This window comes from Ambystoma mexicanum, chromosome 9 (assembly GCF_040938575.1).
Source record: "Ambystoma mexicanum isolate Mex_15411 chromosome 9, UKY_AmexF1_1, whole genome shotgun sequence".
NCBI classification, from domain to species: Eukaryota; Metazoa; Chordata; class Amphibia; order Caudata; family Ambystomatidae; genus Ambystoma; species Ambystoma mexicanum.
Window position 1 is genome coordinate 1,294,754,233 of NC_090931.1, and position 18,654 is coordinate 1,294,772,886.

At 43.8% G+C, this 18,654-nt stretch overlaps 1 protein-coding gene across 2 annotated transcripts in view; it reads left to right on the forward strand.

Moving 5' to 3' along the window:
- Positions 1 to 18,654, forward strand: part of SLC12A8 (solute carrier family 12 member 8) — a 652,049-nt gene that overhangs the window by 361,619 nt on the left and 271,776 nt on the right. The window lies entirely within an intron of this gene.

The window sequence follows — 18,654 nt, forward strand, 5'->3', positions numbered from 1 at the left end:
AATTTTCTAAGGAGTTTGTCAGTATCGTCAAAATAAACAAGTCCACCACTGTCCAAAATTCTCAGCCCTCACACTTGGAACTTAAACTAATGTGAAAAGGGGATTTTCCATAGTCTCAAAGTTCTTTTCCACTTGCAAAAACAAAGTTCCAAAATGGTGCAAAAAATAAACTCCAAAAAGGAAGGACAATCTTTCTCTCAAATGGTCGTGCCTTTTGAATGTACAATGAGGGTCTTTTCCTCTTTTAGATTCTCAAGGACTACCTTACTCCCAGGTTGTTGTGCCCTCCGAATGTTCAATGAGGGTCTGTTCCTCTTTTCTTCTTCTTGGTTTCACAGCCCACTTGGTATACTATCCTGACAGGTACTGTAAGTGAGAGTTAGGCTTTGCCTTCTCTGTATTATCCAATTGCATTTTCTTGCTGGATTACTACTGCTTTGCTGATCACAGCCAACCTTATATACCCTCCTGCCAGGTGCTGTGCATATGAAGATTGCTTTGGCTCTTTCTTCATGTAGGTGTGAGTCCCAGACTCGCCTTGGCTTCAATTGTGATCTTCTTAGTTGGCTTCTACTACTACTACTACTACTACTACTATTACTGCTGCTGCTGCTACTACTACTACTACTTCTTTGGCTCAACAGCCAACCTGGTGTACTCTCCTGCCAGGTACTGTTGGCATGAAGATTGCTTTGGCTCGCTTCATGTGTTAAGGTGTTTTTGTTTATACTTCTGCTACTACTTCTTCTTTGGTCACAGCCCACCTGGGGTGCTCTTCTGCCAGCCATTGTAACTATGAAGACTTGTTATGGAGACTGTGGTTCAATATATGGGTGCGGATCCCAGACTCGCTTTCATGATTCTGACTTCTCCAAGCCTTCCCGCCAACTCTCCCGGTCTCCCCGAACGCTATAGAGAGCTTACCAATGCTTCATAGTCGTTTGCAGGTGCTTTGTTCTTCCACTTCTCCCCTTCACTCCTCCCACAGCTTCCGTTGGGCCTGCGTTGACGCCCAGCCTCCGAGATGCATGTCTCTGCTTCCCAACGTGCTCTAGCTTCCCTGACTGTATGAGAGCTCAGGTCTCCTGTGGAAGTCTGTCTGCAACGGAGCTTCTAGGGACACTGTTACCAGCAGGTAAGGATCCTGTTCTCAGTGCTCTTGGCGTCACGTCCACAGCTGTCAGCATTCGAATCTCCAGCTTTCTCCTGGGAGGGCCTTTCCCTTTTGGCAGTCCTTCCATTTGTATTAAACAAACAACATTAGCCATTCTATGGTATCTAGTCTGCGCATGTCTTGGGAGGATAGCTGAAGGGGCAATGTGCTCGCCTTGGAAGCAAGACGACACAGAGCAACACAGGTTCGATCCCCATGTCCGCGCTTAGAAACCTCTGTGTATTAAGCGCGTTATAAATAACCTATCCTATCATATCATGCATCATATCATATATCGTATCATTTCGGTTCTGCTGCACCTGCCATGTGGATCTATGACTCTTCCCCGTCCCAGTGGTGAGGTCTTCATTCCTTACTAGGTTGTTGTTGCTCTTCCTCGTCCTAGTAGTGAGGTCCTCACTATGCTGTTGTTGCTCTTCCTCGTACCAGTATTTTTTGGGGAAGTTACATTGTCTACTCTGCAGACATACATGGAAGTGTGTGGGGTTATGTCTTGTGCAGGGTAACGGGGTGAGAAAGGTTGGAGTGTAGGGGAATAATACCGCGTATCTCCCAAGAGTGTTGTATCTCATCCCATAGGGGGTTTCCCTCCGCATGGGATCCACCCCCAGTGGGACTATTGGGTATCGGCCTCACCTCCCTGGTGTGACAGGGCCAGCGTTTTGGCCCTGTCAAGGGGGGAGGGACCCAGCCCAACACGGGTGCCTGAGTGCAGGCAGGGCCCCTTCCAACCCCTCCTTATATGCGGCGATGGCGGCTTCCAGGCCGTAGCAGAGCAGCAGTCGGAGGAGACATGCTGGAGCAGCAGTATGCAGAAAACAAGGTGTGCCAGGAGCGACAAAACTCTGGCCGCCTAACGCAGGACTTGGAAAAGGATTGCAGGAAACAAGGTGTACTGCAAACACTACAACACCGGACATCAAAGAAATCGGGCTCCAGCTGACCCTGTCAGCTGCAGCCTGCATCGGGACGAGCCTACACTAGCCCAACCAGGGAAATCTTATTAATAAAAAAAGGCCCCATGGAGGCCTTTAGCCAATACACCACCAGGGATGTAATTGGTATTTTAAAAGGCCCTTCAGGCCTTGAGCAGCACAACGACCCTGGACCCTAGCAGAGGCTATGTTGGAAAGGGGCAGGACTTGCCAGCCCTTTTAACCCTCCTATGGCGTTTCCTTGTCGCACCCCCAAGAACCAGATAAGTGATTGGAGAGGGTAAGTATCCAATCCTGGGAGAGGTGGGCTATTTAAAGGGGTGTGTTTGAGTGTGTAAGTATGGGTAAATTGGGTGAGGACAGGAGGTGGTGGAAGATGTCTGAGAGACGAGAGGAGGCAAGTGTGATTAGAGTGTGGAGGTTATTGTTAAGGAGGGGGGTCTGTGGAGTGTTTGTGTGAGGGAGGGGAGAGTGTGAGTAGTAGAGGTAGAGAAGGAGTAGCGGAGTGGAGTAGTAATAGTGGCAGAGGTAGAAGTCCTAGTCGGGAGTAAAGATAGTAGGTTGCGGGAGTAGTGAGTGAAGGTAATAAGTGGTAGTTGGTAGAAGAGGGGTGAGCAGGGCACCATATCCCCTACTGTCTTGGAGAGGTAAAGGTAGTAAAGGGGTAGTGGTAGTAGCTGCATAGGAACAGTAGCAGAGCGAGAGTGGGACAAAGGACAGTGAGTGGGAGTACAGGAGTAGCTACTGGCGTACATTGAATCAGAGATTATAACTAGAGGAATAGCAGTGGGGAAGTAGAGTGGAAGGAAGGAGGGAAGAGATAACAGAGATATAGCGGTAGTTGGAGGTACGAGTGATAATAAGAAGAGGAGCATGTAAAGAAGTTGGATCGAAGGGTGAAGGTGGAAAGGCGGAGTGAGCGATTGGAGGGGACAGTGGCGTGGTGGAAGGAGAACAGCTTAAGAGATTATAGCGAAGGGTCAGGTACACGGTGTGGGAAAGCAGTAAGCGTGACACTGGGCGAAAGAAGGCACCATTCTTAACTCTGTCAGTTTACTAAGCGGACTAGGTTAGGGTTCGGGAAAGCCTAGAAGATCCTTAGGGAGACAGGTAGCCATCGTCTTAGAGAAAACATCAGTAGTCCCAGTCAGAAAAGATCATAGGTGGCACAGATCAACAGCTAATGGCATCCCCATTAAGGACACCTGGGATAGGCAGATGGGGATAGGGCCCTGGGAAGTTGAAATCTCCCAAGAGGGCCTGGTAGGCCCTAAAGAACCTTGAAAACAGAAGCCTTTCTGAGCCTTTGTATTTTAAATAAAAACCATTGGACTTACTAACAGAGTCAGCGGAGTTGACTCTGTTATAGAGAGTGAGAGATTGGAGGGACAGTGACATGTTGGGAGGAGAACGGCTTATATTAGTATAACTAGAGAGATTATAACTAGATGAATAGCAAGAAGTGGGAAAGGCGAGTGGGAGGAAGGATGAAAGAGACGATAATGGAGATAGAGGTGTGAGTGATAGTAGGAAGAGGAGTAGAAAAAGAAGTAAGGTTGAAGGGTGGAGGTGGATAGGTGGACTGAGAGATTGGAGGGACAGTGACGTGTTGAGAGAACAGCTTTTATTAGTATAGTGAAGGGTCAGGTATGTGGGGGTGTGAAAGGAGTAAGCGTGACACTGGGCGAAAGAAGGCCCCATTCATAACTCCCTCAGCTTACTAAGTGGGGTAGGTTAGGGAAAGCCTAGAAGATCCCTAGGGAAACAGGTAGCCATTGTCTTAGGGAAAACATCCATGGTCCTAGTCAGAAAAGATCACAAGTGGCACTGATAAACAGCTACTTACATCCCAATTAGGGATGCCTGTGATAGTGGTGGGGATAAGGACAGGGAAGTTGATAGAGAGAGGGACAGCCTTAGTGCAAAATCTCCAAACAGGACCCAGTAGGCTCTAAATAACCTTGAAAACAGAAGCCATTCTGGCCCTTTGTATTTTAAGAAAAACCCTTGGATTTACTATTGAAGTCAGGGGTGGTTCTTTGTGGCGGGCCACCCTGTCACCCTGGCCTCATGCGACGGGGCTTCCTGGGATTTCTCACACTTGCCAGCCCCAAATCTTTTGCCCTTCTGGAGAGAGCTAAAGGGATTTCTCCTTGTTCATGAGCAAGCTACTTTCCAATGTATCAATGCCAAAAGGCTGCTTGTGTAACTCCACCTTCACATAAATAATCATAGTCCATAGACAAACACAACTACTAGATTAATGGATTTCTATAACTGAATGAAAATCATGAAGTCCTGATAATGTTTACAATAGATGGTGTAGATAACTTGTCATCACAATACATGCAATATGTTCATGCTATTTATCCCAGGGGTATATTCATTCATCTGTCAATCCCTCTCCTATATAATATACTTAAAACAACCTAAAGATCACAGTAACTGGATTAAATACTGTACTAGGGCGCACCGAGGCCTACAGGTGAGTTGCGCATTATTAACACCTAATAATAATAATAATGCTTTCTAATGTTCAATGCCTTGCACAGTCTAAATAGGTCTCTTTTATAAAAAATAAAATCGCACCAGCTCAAAATTATACTTTTTCCTCGGAGATAAAGGGATTATAAACATTAAGTATTTACTGCATGTTTGAGCTATCTAGTAGATGCCTGTGACCATTTTAAGAGCAGACCGTGGCAATATGTTTTTATTTTCCTCCCTTGGGGTCCATGGATGATATCTATATCATTCAAGTGCAGTCAGAATTTTCCTGTCTGTTATAACAGACATTTTTGAAGGACACCAACTAACTTGTCTTTTTAATTGTTTGTTCCATCAATTTTCTGTTTCTCTCAAATGTCCTTGTGATGTAATCTTCATTTTTATAACACATTTGTATCTGTATTTTGGTTTATATCGTTCAAACGTAGCTACGAAGCAATAGAACAATGTGTATGCAATTTAGGGTTAGCAGAGGTCAGTATGGGCGGAGGTTACATGTTATAGTGTATGTCCCTTACTACAGGAGTGGTATATACCTAGGAGTAACTGGTCCGACATGACCCCTAGATGTTCCTTGAAGAGCAGGGTCTTTAGTTCCTTCTTGAACTGCAGGAGCATTGGAGGTATCCTCTTTGTGACTGGTATAGTGTTCTAGTATGCTGGGGGTAGCAGGAGAAGACCCGTTTCCTGGTTTTCTCTCTGTCTGCCATCTTAGTCTTGAGCCCTGCAAGGGTATGGATCTTAGAGGAGCGTGTCCCACCTGAACCTACAGGTTTTGTTTTTAGGTCGGGAAGTTGTTGCCTTACATATGATGCATGCAGTTTTGAAGAGTATCCTAGCTGGGAAGGGTAAATAGTGTAATTCTTTTACGACAATGTCAAATGTCTTAGTTCCCGTTAGGTGTCTTGCAGCAGCCTTTTGCATCGTCCTAGGATGTGCCAGGTATGTCGCTGGGATGCTGGCGAGGAGGACACTCCCTCCGTTGAGGTATGCAATTAACCGACCCTGGACTGTGGTTCTCAAATCCTCACGTGAGAGGAAGTGATTTATCTTCTGGAGGATTGCTAGTTGATACAAAGTGGTTTGAGAATGTTTGTTTATATGTTCCTGGAGAGATCACTGCCATTAATTAACCCAATTGATTTGGCTCAACAAGCAAATAAGGCGTGAATCCATCAAGGTGCATGTCATTCACCCTCACTTGGGTGGCCTCCTGTTTAGATGGATGGATGGCCTGGCCTGAGTAGGAGGAATTCTGTTTTGGTATGATTGAGTTTCAGGTAAGGGCTTGTATTCCAAGCTTGGACAGAAGCAATGCATTTCCTCAGGTGCGACATGTGACATGTGTGATGATTCCGATGGAGTCATCACTAATTCCCTGGCGGTAACCACTTCCCATGTGGCCAGGGGATGGAAGCTGCTACCTGATTCTGACCCTGGGGGCGGCTATATGAGGGAGGATCACATTGGAGGAGACAGCCTCCGGGGAATGCCATGAGACATAGTTTCCTCCATTTTCCCTTGAAAATAACCTCCCCTTGTCTGAAACCCTGATGGCCTCTTGCCATGCATCTGCTCCTTTTTCTGTGAATAGGTAGGGAAAACCCTCATATAAAATCTATAAACCAACTTTGCCAACTTGATGGAATCACCTTTGACAGTTCCACTTATCCATCAAAACCTTTTTATGCTTTTTCGAAGTCCATGAAGCAGTTGTCACCAATGGACTACGGTTCCCAGAATCCCCAAAGTACTGAGACGAAGAAGAGACAATGGAAAAAAAGAGATCACAAGCTGAACAAGCATTCTAGTGTTTCATGGCCCACACCTGTGCCCTGGAAATTTAAGCAGCGCAAACCAAGAGACATTGACAGCTGCTGTGGCGACTGGTGAACAAGAGCTGACCCTCACTGGGAAGAGCAAGGAGCCGGAGAGCCAGAACCGGCATTGGAGAAGCTGATCGGCTTGCAGACAGATAAAGATGCTGCAGAGTGAAGGGCTGTCGCAGGAATGCCAGTAGGAGCCAGTGAGAAACTCCTGGAATGTTTGTAGATGGTGGGGAGCAGCACAGTGCTTACCAAAAACCAGGAGGAAAGCAGGCATGTCCAGCAGGAGCCATAGAGGACCGGCGAACAAAGAGAAGACAGCCGAAAAGAGAAAGCAGGTTGGAATCCTTTCCTGGCTTTGTTTCTTTCTCTCTCTCTGTCTGCAAACAAAGACCGGTGAGTCCGACCACAGGCAAAGGGGACAACCAGGCCTATAGACGAGCACAGTGAATAAAAGCATATGAAAAGCAGTATACAGTGTAAGGAAGGCATGGTATCAGCAGTAAGAAAGACACAAGAGACCACAGTTGAAGGATGTTTATTGAACTTTCACAAGGGGGTAAAAATTCCAATCTAAACCTAAATCTTCAGATGGTAGCAAACTACCACCATCACAATAATAATAATAATGCAGTCCTAGTTGAGTCTCGTCAAAATAAAAGGGCCTATACTAAGAAAAACCTATTGCCAATCCTTACAGCTAATTTACAAATAGTGTAGGGTAATGTTAATTAAAAAGAAAGGTGTTCACAAAATTATATGTCAGGATGTTCGAGTCGTTGGCCTCCCTTCCCAACGTTTTCAGCACGGGGCAAGGCAGTTCACTTGAGAAAAGCACATACTCTGACTTCTTCGACACGAGGATACAGTTTGATTTCCAGCAACAGTGCCTTCTGTGCCCACGTCTCTTTTCTCATCAAAGCATTTTGATTCAGAGGGCCTGATTTACAAACATATAAGATACAGAGTTCTTTTCGTCTTACATGTATTTAACACGGGTGCTCCACCCTGGATCCCCCTCAGCCAGACTCAGATCCCTTTTATTTTATGATTGTTACTGCAGATCTCCTTCTTCCGGCCTCAGATCCCTGATATTACAAAGTTCAGAGAATATTTGTTTTCTCGGGTGATTCACAGTTCAACCCGGATCCCCCTCAGCCATGCTCGGATCCTTTCCTTTTTCGAATTAGTTTCCGTCAGCCGGGCTCGGACCAATTGTAGTTCACCTTGGTTCATCGAAGACTTTTGAATGTGCACAGGATTTAGCTTGACTCGTTTTAGGACCACTTCGATACAAACTTCCGTTTTACAATACAGTTGCCATTCAGTTGGATACCCATCGGAGACCTTCGAACGAGGAGCACCCACGTGGTGCCGGACCACTCTAAATACGGTATCTCACTTGGCCTCCCAAAGTTCATTCACTCCTTTGGTTTCCAATTATATTCGTGTCGCTCATCAGATGCGTTTCACATACTGTCCTCTTTGGATTTCTTCACACAATGTTGCTGGTTTGTATCAGTCTCTCTGACTCACCGGCTGTGCTGCCTTTACTGGCGCTGCTTTGTTGTAGGAGCCAAGGACAATACCACAGTGGCAATCACTCCTCTCTGCCTTGGTTATTGGCACGGGAGAGCCCCGGATACCTTCTGTTCACAATGTAGGTTTGTTCAGCTTTAGTTCCCGGTCTTAGGCTTCTTACTTCCCAAGGTTCGTGAAAGTAACAGTCTTTAAAGGTCAAGGGCACTTCCCTCCTTGCAACCCTCTCTGGTTAAACTGCCATCTTGGAACTGCTGTTTCCTCATGTGCTTTCCTCACTCAGAGTGTGTCTTCATGCTCCGCCTTTTTTCCGTGTGGGGAAGTGTGATGGAAGTCAGGTGTGTGTAATGATCAGTAATTGCCTGACCTTCCTGACCATGGTATTGGGACATGTCAGGTATACGGCTCTGGTGTTAGTCCGTTGCCGCTCACAGTGAACTGTCTGTGATAAAGTGTTGAGTTGCTTTTGGTGGCTTGGGTTTCTGGTCAGCCCAGGAGAATTCAGGGGTGGGTATGTGTGGGATATATTGACCCACTCAACCGCATTGCCCCACATCAATAAGCTGCATTTGTGCAAGAAACAGCAACCTGGCTGCACTGGCTCCTGTGTACACCGGGACCTCAAAACAGTGTTTTGACAGCAACAAAAAGATAGCTGCACCATCCTGCCAGGACACTTCAGGCAAGATGGAACAAGGGGACACTCTGAAAAAGTATGCACTGCTTTGCGGCAAAAGCCAAGACATCCATTGAAAAGAAACCTTTTTTCACCTTTAAAAATGCTGCTCTGACACTATTTTCATCTGTTCTTCCCCCAACCACTGATTAATAAGGCCCTGCCATGCCCATGCATATCCCCACTGTCCCTCAGCAAAACCAAACCTTTTTCCAGAATGACAGGCTGTGCCAGCCAAAACCTGAAAACCAACAAAAGCTGTACTGCTCAAACACGGAAAAGCGCTTAACTTTGGTTAAAAAGCGTCAAAATCACTGTTTGAAAAGGAATCATAGCTGTAGGTACACATGTCAATTTTATGGAGACCTTTGCCTTGTCCAGACTGTTTTGTAAACCATATTGGAAAGAAAGATGCCAAACTGAATTTAAAGGAAGAAATGCTAGCAGTTTTCAACATGTGTAAAAATGGGTTTTTGCTGACTGAAGAAAAAAAATTGCCTATTTAAAAGTAAACTGTTGAAGGAAAGCCAGCCATTACCTAGCAATGTGAAGGGGTTTGTGGCTGGTGATAATACACACATAGGCTATTTTTATTCCACAGGTTTGTTTTAATTCAAGACTCAAAATAAGAAAATAAATGTTAAGACACATGGGCTGAGTTTGCAAGCTCCAACAAAATAAAAAAAAAACAGTTATTCAAGTGCCAGCCCTGAAACTTCCCCCTAGGAAGGGATGCACACCATAAACTTCCAGGACAAGACAAAGAAAGTTCACACACTCGTCAGACATGCGTCTGTGCTCCAGGCTGGGACATTGGAAGTCCTGGGAAACTAACCTGTGAGGTGTGAAGGGGCAATAAAAACTTCAATTAAGATGAGTAACACCCACATCAGTGGAAGTTACAGATAAAAAAAAATTAAAATTGACCCAGGAACAAATAGACTGCCATTTGCTTCTAAAGACTATTTTATAAATAAACTTTGAAGACTGTTATCTCTGCAGCAGGACTTTGGAGAAATGTAAATATTTCACTGTTTAGAAGTAATTTTATAGCTTTTCTTTTAAGACGTCATAGGTTTCATTGCTGCATAGGGAACAGAAGTAACAAAATATTGCAGATTACCAGAAAAGTATACATGTCCCAAATGTAAATTTGTATACTAACATACCTTATGATCAACCCCACGTACGTATAAAGCTATGGAATTTTAGGCCAAACTTAAAGTAGTAACCGTCCAAAATAATGTCTCACAGATTACAGGATTGTACAGCTGTCCTTTACATAAAATATGTGACCTGATTATGCAATTTATTAAGGTGCCACCATTGTACAAAAGTGTAAATACTGATATGACAGATTTTTGGCAAAAAGGTCTGTGGGAAGTCTCTTTCCATCATAACATACAACCTCATAAACTGGGTACAAACCAGGGGAGGCAACCAACATTGATTGTCCAATCCAGTTGTTTAAGGGTGTGCTTAGCTAAGCCGGCCCAGCAATATAGTCTATGATGTCACTATGCTATATATAAAGGGTCCCTGACAGGACTCCAGACACCCACTCTTCCTGATTTCCTGTGCTGCGTTCCTGTACCCGTCATCTTCCAGACTCCAACTACAAGGCCAAAACATTGCTGATCCTGCTCGAGGGTCCACTACAAATCCCAAGCATTGCTGGTCCCATTCCCAGTAAGGCCTCAAATCAGAAAACCACTAAAATTCCCAAATAAAGACAGGGAAAAGCTGTGGTGTTTTTGGGAAGCACCCTTATCCCACTCACTGCATACTACTGCCACTCACTGCTTGCTGCAATCCTGCCATCCAGCTAACCTGTGCCATCCAGTGACCAGAACTATCCTTTGGTATCCAGTCCCTGCCCAGCTGATCCTGTCCCGCTGATTTCATCCGGCTGTCCTTTGTTAGACCAGATCCGTGTGGTGACCAGAACGCAGACTGTCCCAAAATCCTAACTAAAGTGGACTGTGAGTATCAATAGTAATCCATAGAAATCCATAGTATATCTAAACCCATGGCCTATCTTGTCTTTGTTCTCATCCCATCGCTAAGCTATCCTGTTCTGACGCTGATATCTTGTTAAAATTGCCAGCATTCTTGCAACCCTGCCATTGATTTCTAGTGCTAGCGCCATCTCTTTAGTAATTTTGTCTTTTGAAATCCTAAAATATTAAACCTATTTCGAGTGATCGGACTGGTTCCGCCAGGGCGGGTGCTGGGAAACTGGGGTTGAAATCGCAAATCAACCCTGGAGCTTAATGTGTCCCTCTTTGGTGGCCTAGCCTGAATACTCTAGTGTAGAGTGAAACTATTCTTGTCAAAACTGATTTCCTTTCCTTTTTCACTGCTCCATTTGACTCAAAACGCACCTCACTCTATCTTGCATAACTCCCTCAATTTACCAGCTAGAGAGCTAATTTCATTTCCATATTGTACCTATGATCTATAGCTACACCCCAACACAAAAACCGCATCGATTTACAATATTTTACCCATTTTTATTAAAAACCGTTTGGGTAATTTCAGGCGGGAATTACAAAGTTTGCAAAGTTTCCAACGTGTCATTTGCTTCAACATGCTTTTAAAAACCTGCCACTCATTTTCGAACTGTATGCTCTTGCTAATCCATTGCTTGTGATTGTTAGTACCTTTACATTGTTGCTTTAGTGAAGAACTGGATTTGTTTGAAGGTTTTTGCACACATTCATTATTTCATTCATCCACTTCTGAGTGTCATTTTTAGCATTGCCAGGGATTAAAATCCATTTTTCTCTCTTGTTTGGGGAGGCAAGGTCGGATTTCAAGTCTGTTTCCTATTTGTCATTGCTGATAACCTGCTGCTTCTGTTTATCCACTCAGAATTGATTATTTGTGGGTTGAGGGAACATTGCAGGGGGAAATTCTAACTCAAGTGCTATCTTACCTAAAATTAAAAAGTGCTCCTATTCTCTGTTTTTTTGTTGATGTGTCAATAGAAGGTTAAACTAAGTGCATTGCTTACATTCCTATTGTTATTATCAGCCCACTGGTGATTGCTGCCCTATATTAAAAAGTGTATGATTTCTTTAATTTTCAAATAAATAAATATTGTATTTTACCAACCAGCCTGGTTCATGGTCCATTGTGACCCGAGGAATTTTAAAAGGGCGTGTGATATGAGTGGTGTACCATCTCTATATTGAATCTAACATCAAAACATAAGCATTTCAATCGCGCGCTGCATACTAGGCCGAGATTAAGGTGTGCGTCGCCTGATTAAAATTCTTAACATGCCGGAGTGTGAAACGCATGCGGTACCAGTGAAAATACCGATACCTAGGAGAATCTGGGAAGCAAGGTTCCCATTGAGTAAACCATACCTACATACAAGACAATATGATGGTCGTCTAATAAAATTCCGCAAGAAAAAATTCCGGAAGAAACAGGACAGTTGAATGATGAAGATGAATGGTGACGTCATCACCACCACTGTCATATAGAACAAGGTTGACATATAAGGGAAGAGATGCAGAGACTAGGAATGTAGACGATTCTATAAGGCATCAAGAAAGTATCGAGATGAATGACATCTTGGGATCAAGATGAAGACACGTATGCTGCAAAAATAATGAAGATACTAAGCAATTTCACAGGTATATACATGCAAAGAAACGCAAGCAGATGAAATATTCGTAAAGGCTAGCTTTATAGTGAATAGATTGCAGCATGCGCCAACATGAACATATACATTGGAGTCAATAGAAGATGGACATTTCCACCACGTACAATAGCAGTGCTGAGCAAAAGAAGGAAGGCCGCTTTTTCCAGTTTCCAAGTGTGGCGCAGTTAGACAATAAGTGAATTACAGGCGAAAACTCAGAAAGGCAAGGTTGGATGAGCCAAGAAGCCAAGGCCACAGACTGGCGGTAAGCTGACAAGCTCAATTTCGTTGTCTCTAGTCAAGTGGGGAGAAGTTGGACAAGCATGATAGTCACACCTTCGCACAAGGGGCAGAGCGTGCTTCACTCCCCTGAATTCCCCAGAGCAAAGAACATGTTCATGGCCGAGTTCAAAGACCTAATCGACAGTGGACCACTGAGGTGATGATCGATGGATATGCTAATTGTTGGGAAGCTATGGTTAAGACAAGCTCATCTGCACCTGGACTTTCAGCCTGCGTGCTACTAACGTAGGTTGGGAAGGTACTGACGGAGGTTGGAAAGTAACCAAGGATAGAGGACTGTATAATAAGGGTCCTATAGTTGTGTAGCCAATTAGAGGTCGTATATTTAGTGACGTTCATAGTGACATATTTTAAGGGAAGGGCTTAGTTGCCCCACCTGATAAGAAACAAATCATTTTCTTCCACTGCCCTAAACAAGTATAGATTGTATACCTAGATGATCCCTGTAGAACCTATCACACTCACCATTAGGTTTTTGTAGTTTGCCACGTAGGATGACGTTAGTAATACGCAGGTTAAGCGTCACCTATGATGATTTTTTACTATAAGATTGGAATTTTTTATGAAATGCCTTAAAGTCTTGAGAGAGATCATGATGAGGGATGTCTGTTGATATCCGTTGTACTCCCTGTTTTAGATAATTGATATTAAAACAGTATCTTTTGCCAACTACCTGAGTTGTTTCTATTATTGATGTCTGAGTAAACTCTGCATCCACCGTCCATCTCTAAGGTACTGCTAACCCATCTTAAAGTGCTGAGAAGGAACCTCAGTTCAACGTTGTGCAAAATCATTCTATTGTATCTGCATTGAAACGGCCAAGTAGCCCCATGTCAACAATTAATGGGGTGATGCAATCCCAAAGAAGTGAGGCCCTCGTTTTGTTTTTATTTTATTCATTCAACAGGGAAAGGGCTTCGCCAGGATGTAGTTTACAAGGTCATATTCATGTCGGGAGCTGTCCCAATGTTGTTATGTTGTTTATGTTTATATGCTTCTATAGCGCCGTAAACCCGCAGGCATCAGGGCGCTGTGACACATAATGGGTACAGGCTAAATTGGACATCCAGATCTCTGGCTCCGGTGGGTATCAAGAGGACTATTTAAATAGGTGGGTTTTCAGGAGTTTTCGAAATTGGAGGTGATTTTCTTGGCTTCTCAGGGTTATTGGAAGGGCATTGCATATCTGAACCGCCTTTACTATGAAAGATCTGCCCATACCGGATTTGAGCCTGTGTTTCTGTTCGACTAGTAGATTCTTACCAGCTGAGCGAAGATGTCTCTTGGGTGTATAAAATTCAATATTTTTCTTTAGATAGTGGGGCGCTTTGCCAAAAAGGCATTTATGTACCAAGGTGAGGGCTTTAAATTCAATCCTGTCTTTGACTCTAAGCCAGTGGAGAGATTCTCTCGCTGTGTTAACATGGTCTCTTCTAGCCAGTTGTTTTACAATCCTGACCGCGTCATTTTGTATGACTTGGCAGGTATGTATGTCTTTAGCGCAGCCCCCTATCAAAAGGGCATTGGCATAGTCCAGCCTTGACAACACTACTGCCCTGGCAATGGTACCATGTTGTTGTCATTCAAGAACGGTCTGATGGCCCTCATTAATCGCAGATAATAGGCAGTGTTCTTACGTAAGAGATTCGCCTGCGCCTCTGAATTAACCGAGGAATTCATCATCCTACCCAGCGTCTTTACTTTACTGGAGACTGTAATGATGGCTTTTTTAATCTGGAATGTTTTATATTCCCCACCCAATTTTTCCAATTGACGGCTGGAGCCAAAAAGCATCAGCTCCGTTTTTGAGTCATTTAAGCACATCCAATTGGATTGCATCCATTCATCAATTTTGCTATATATTGCGCCTAATTTCTCGCTGTCTTTCTGATGTGATCCCTCTATCTCTATCTCTATTATAAGTTGTGTATCATCTGCATAATTGCAGAAAAACACTTCCAATTCTGTCAGTAGGTCAAACAGTGCTCGCATGTATAAATTAAAAAGCATGGGTGAGAGGCTCGCGCCCTGTGGCACCCCAAACAGAATTTGGGTGGGGTCTGAGAAGTTATCGCCCCAGTGGACTCTTGCTTGACGGTTGGTAAGAAAGGAAACCAGCCACTTCAAGGCCAGGTCTGAACAGCCTACGTTGTCTCGGAGTGCTTTGACCAGCAGGTCGTGGTCCACCAGGTCGAAAGCCCCACTTAAGTCTAATAACATCAAAATCCCCATTTTCCCTTTGTCCATAAGGCCCAACATATGATTTTGAAGGTCCAACATGGCTGATTCCGTGCTATGAGCAGCTCTGAAACCAGATTGCCGATGATGTAGGGATTCTTGTGTTTCCACGTGAGCCTGTAATTGCTGGGTAGCCAATTTGTCCAGTATTTTCAGGATGAAATTAGTGCTAGTCATGGGTCGTAGATTCCTTGGGTCCTTTGGATCTAGCCCTACCTTCTTTACTATGGGTGTGATTGTCAGCTTTTTAATTTCTTCCGGAACGGTGCCTTCTCTGAATGATGCATTAATGATCTTGAGTAGTATAGGGGCAAAATGCTCCTTGTGTTGCAGAATAATGTCAGGGGGTAGGACATTTTCCGCGCACAATGTTAGGTTTCATAAGATCAAGCAATTTTATTAATGCTGGTTCTGTTATTGGTGTAAACATGAACGTTTCCTGACTCTGTTTCTTTTTACACTCATAGGTGCTGTCATCCTTTTCTTGTCTGGCTGAAATGATGTTTTGCATGGCTTTGTCTATTTTTGCAATCAATGCATTTTGAACAGTGTTAGTCTTCTTTGGATGGAGCTAATTATGGTGTGAGAGTTGTCGGTTTTTCCACACTCTTTAAAATTTTAAAAAGTTTACTTGTTTTGCTGTCTGCTGACTCAAATTCCTTATTAAAGTGGTCGCTTTAGCTAGTTTAATTCTTTCTTTGTATTTCTTATTCGCTACTTTCCACCGTTCTTTATTTTCAGTGGTTTTGTCTGCGAGCCATTTCCTCTCAAGGGCTCGCTTCTCTATTTTAATTGCATCTATGTCTGAGTTGAACCATTTCTTATGGTTACTGTTTTTTCTAATAAGCTTCATTTTGAGGGGTGTAATCTCATCTCATTACAGCACAGGGGATCGACACGGGTGTGTTTTGGCCACATCGGGCTTGATTGGAGCCTGTCTGTGTGTTGGCCTTCATCAGGATTGACAACGGTTGCAGTGTTGTCCGTAATATCTGCTGCTGCAATAGCAGTGGGGTGCTGTAGACCATCCTAAATTGGTTACTGGATTGCGGGTGCGTAATGCACTTGGAGTGGGCCGTGGATTCCTGAAGGCTGGATTTGTCTCAGGGTCCCGCAAGCCGGAAAAGGGCCGATGATGTAGGTCCCAGATCACGCTCTGGCTGGTGCAGGCGTCACCGCAGAGTCCTCAGCGTGGAACAGCAACGATCCCCTGTGACACAACTGTGAAACCCCCCTTTCGTGTATGTTCTGTAGAAATTGTTGTGTACACCCTGTGTTAACCACGCCCTGGACTACTCTCCGTCCCGGGTGCACCTCGTTCACTTGTAGGTCTTTCCTACCATCATATGTGATTGTGCCCCTATGTGGAGTCTTTACGTCGATATTATAGAGGTTGATACTTACCTTGTATTACCACTGAATATAATCACTCCTGTCCGTTGTCATTTACTTTCGTGCTTATCGAAAGTACTGTAAAGTAACTGCAAAGTCACCAAAATATTCTGTGTTTTTGAAATAAATTTATATGTTCAGAAACACACAACCGCTTATAGGATCTCTCATCCTGATTGTTTTGATATTTATATTCTGTCCTATTCTGTGAAACGTGATCCACTTAGTATCATTTTGCTTCAATGAGCAGCATCGGTATGTAATTGCAGATCACAGAAGTTGCCTCTGCAATGCAAACAAAATAACAGTGAAGGATTATGTAAAATTAAAAAGAGAATGCAGACATTGAGAAAAAGCGCCCCGAAGTGAATGCAATGAAACTTGTTTGGCACTTTCACAACACAAACCAATCAACAAGTCAGTTTCTCCCGGATTCCCAGGCCCAAGGTGCAGTTAATGGACCCAAGAGATTGATAGTACGCTGAGTGGTTGGTTATTGCACTCTTCAGACATGGCTTTGTCATCGAAGGGCTTGTAATGTTTGTATTAAATCTAGATTTTGTCGTGGCTGTATATACACCAAGCCGTAGGGAGCTCCAGCTTTCGCAAATGCTGACCTTGTTGCTGAAAGTGGGCATGCTGTGAATGCTTGTCTCTCTCGGACTAGAATGCAAAGAATCACTCGCTCTACAAATGGAACTGGAGAAGACCTGCTGACAATATTGCCTCATTTAGTCATTGTTGTGAATTCTTTCATGAAATGGAACTCCAGAATGGATTAAACGTTTTCTTTGTATTTAAAGATCAGAAACCAGGAAATAAGAGATTCATTTTGGCAGGACGTAGCTGTTCTTGCCGTGATACAAATGAAAGCCCATTGGTAGATGTATAAACCAACATGGATTACAGCATAGTTTGTTTTGGCATTGTCAATGGATGATACACAGAGATGAATATCCAGTACAGTTTGCAAAGAGGGCTTGGTTAATGCATATGCAAATGTACTCACTATGGCACTTGCCCAAGGGGCACTGTGTAAACCTATGTCTTGAATGTCTCTGTAGATCTTTCTGCTCCGTTTACTAAGTCGCTAATGGAAAGGTACTCCTCCAACGTCATCTCATAATCCCCGGTTTGAGTGCCCAGAAACAAATCCTAATCCAGTGTGCTGTTTTGCGCCAGCTTTTTCTTCGAATCATTTTTTACGAAAAAGAAGAAATAGGCAAGTGAAGACAGAGAAGGAAGGGTGCAGCCCAAGAGGGATAGGTTAAGTGGCTGAGTGGAAAGGGAAGCAGTTACTGAGAAGAAGGTGTCAATTCCAAAATGGTCTAGGATGGGGTTAGATGAGACCAAACGACAGTCAACAGGCTCAAAAAAAGGAATGTTCCTTGGTTCTTTGAGGTAACAGCAGCTCCACGGGGAATGGAGAGTCATTGAGTCATTAGGTTGAGGGATCCCTAGGTTTGGAAGCAGAAGTCACTCAAAATACAGTGTAAGGGAGGATGGTGAGAACCATACATAGCCTACAGATTAAGAAATGGTAAACTGCACGTTGCATCAACATTTTCTCTCACTTAGGAAATGTACGTTTTATGAATGCACAAACCATTGAAACTGTGGGCCATCATACTGTGCTGCAGCTAGGAATGTAGAGAAGGAAGCCATCCAGATGCCTGCCAGTGTAAGACTAATGGATTACCACACCAGGAAGAACGGCAGATTGTGAATGATGCTTTGAACACCATCAATGTGGGGAATAATAATGCTGGATGAGAGGATATTTCAGAGCCTTGCTACCACAATAGAGGAGCCCGTGGTATGATGTGAATTGTGCAACCATCCCACTCAGTAAACGCAATTACTCTGTTTGGTTTAGAACACAATGTGCTTGATTTCACTAGTTACCACTGGTTGGATTGTTTAGGGCCTCAACCTTAACACCACTGCCATCAATTCAGCCATATCAACAAGGAGAATAGTACAGCGCGCTTATGCCCTAGGCATCAAGAGATAAGATAAAGGGCCTTATTCACAGAAGCGTTTTATAATGGCAAAAACCCATTGGAAAATGCTCTGTGAATCAGGGCAAGAGTATCTGATACTCAGGCACTGAAAAGCATTTGCTAAAGCCAGCCAGTTGTTTCTTTTAGTACACTATGAATGAATTATTGAAAGAACGCTTCACTGTGAGTTAGGTCTGGATACTGTAGAATGTTTACAACTGGAGGGAATATCTGAATGTCTCTAATAAGTCTAGAACAGTAAGGTCGTAACATGTGCTCTCAGAGGTTTGGACGTATCCCTTAGTAACCCCTAAGGGTATTAAGGTTTTGGAAGAAGCACTTCAGGTGAAAGTGGATGGAACCCTCAGAAATGGGATTAAGGTGCACTAGCCAATGAGAGAAAAG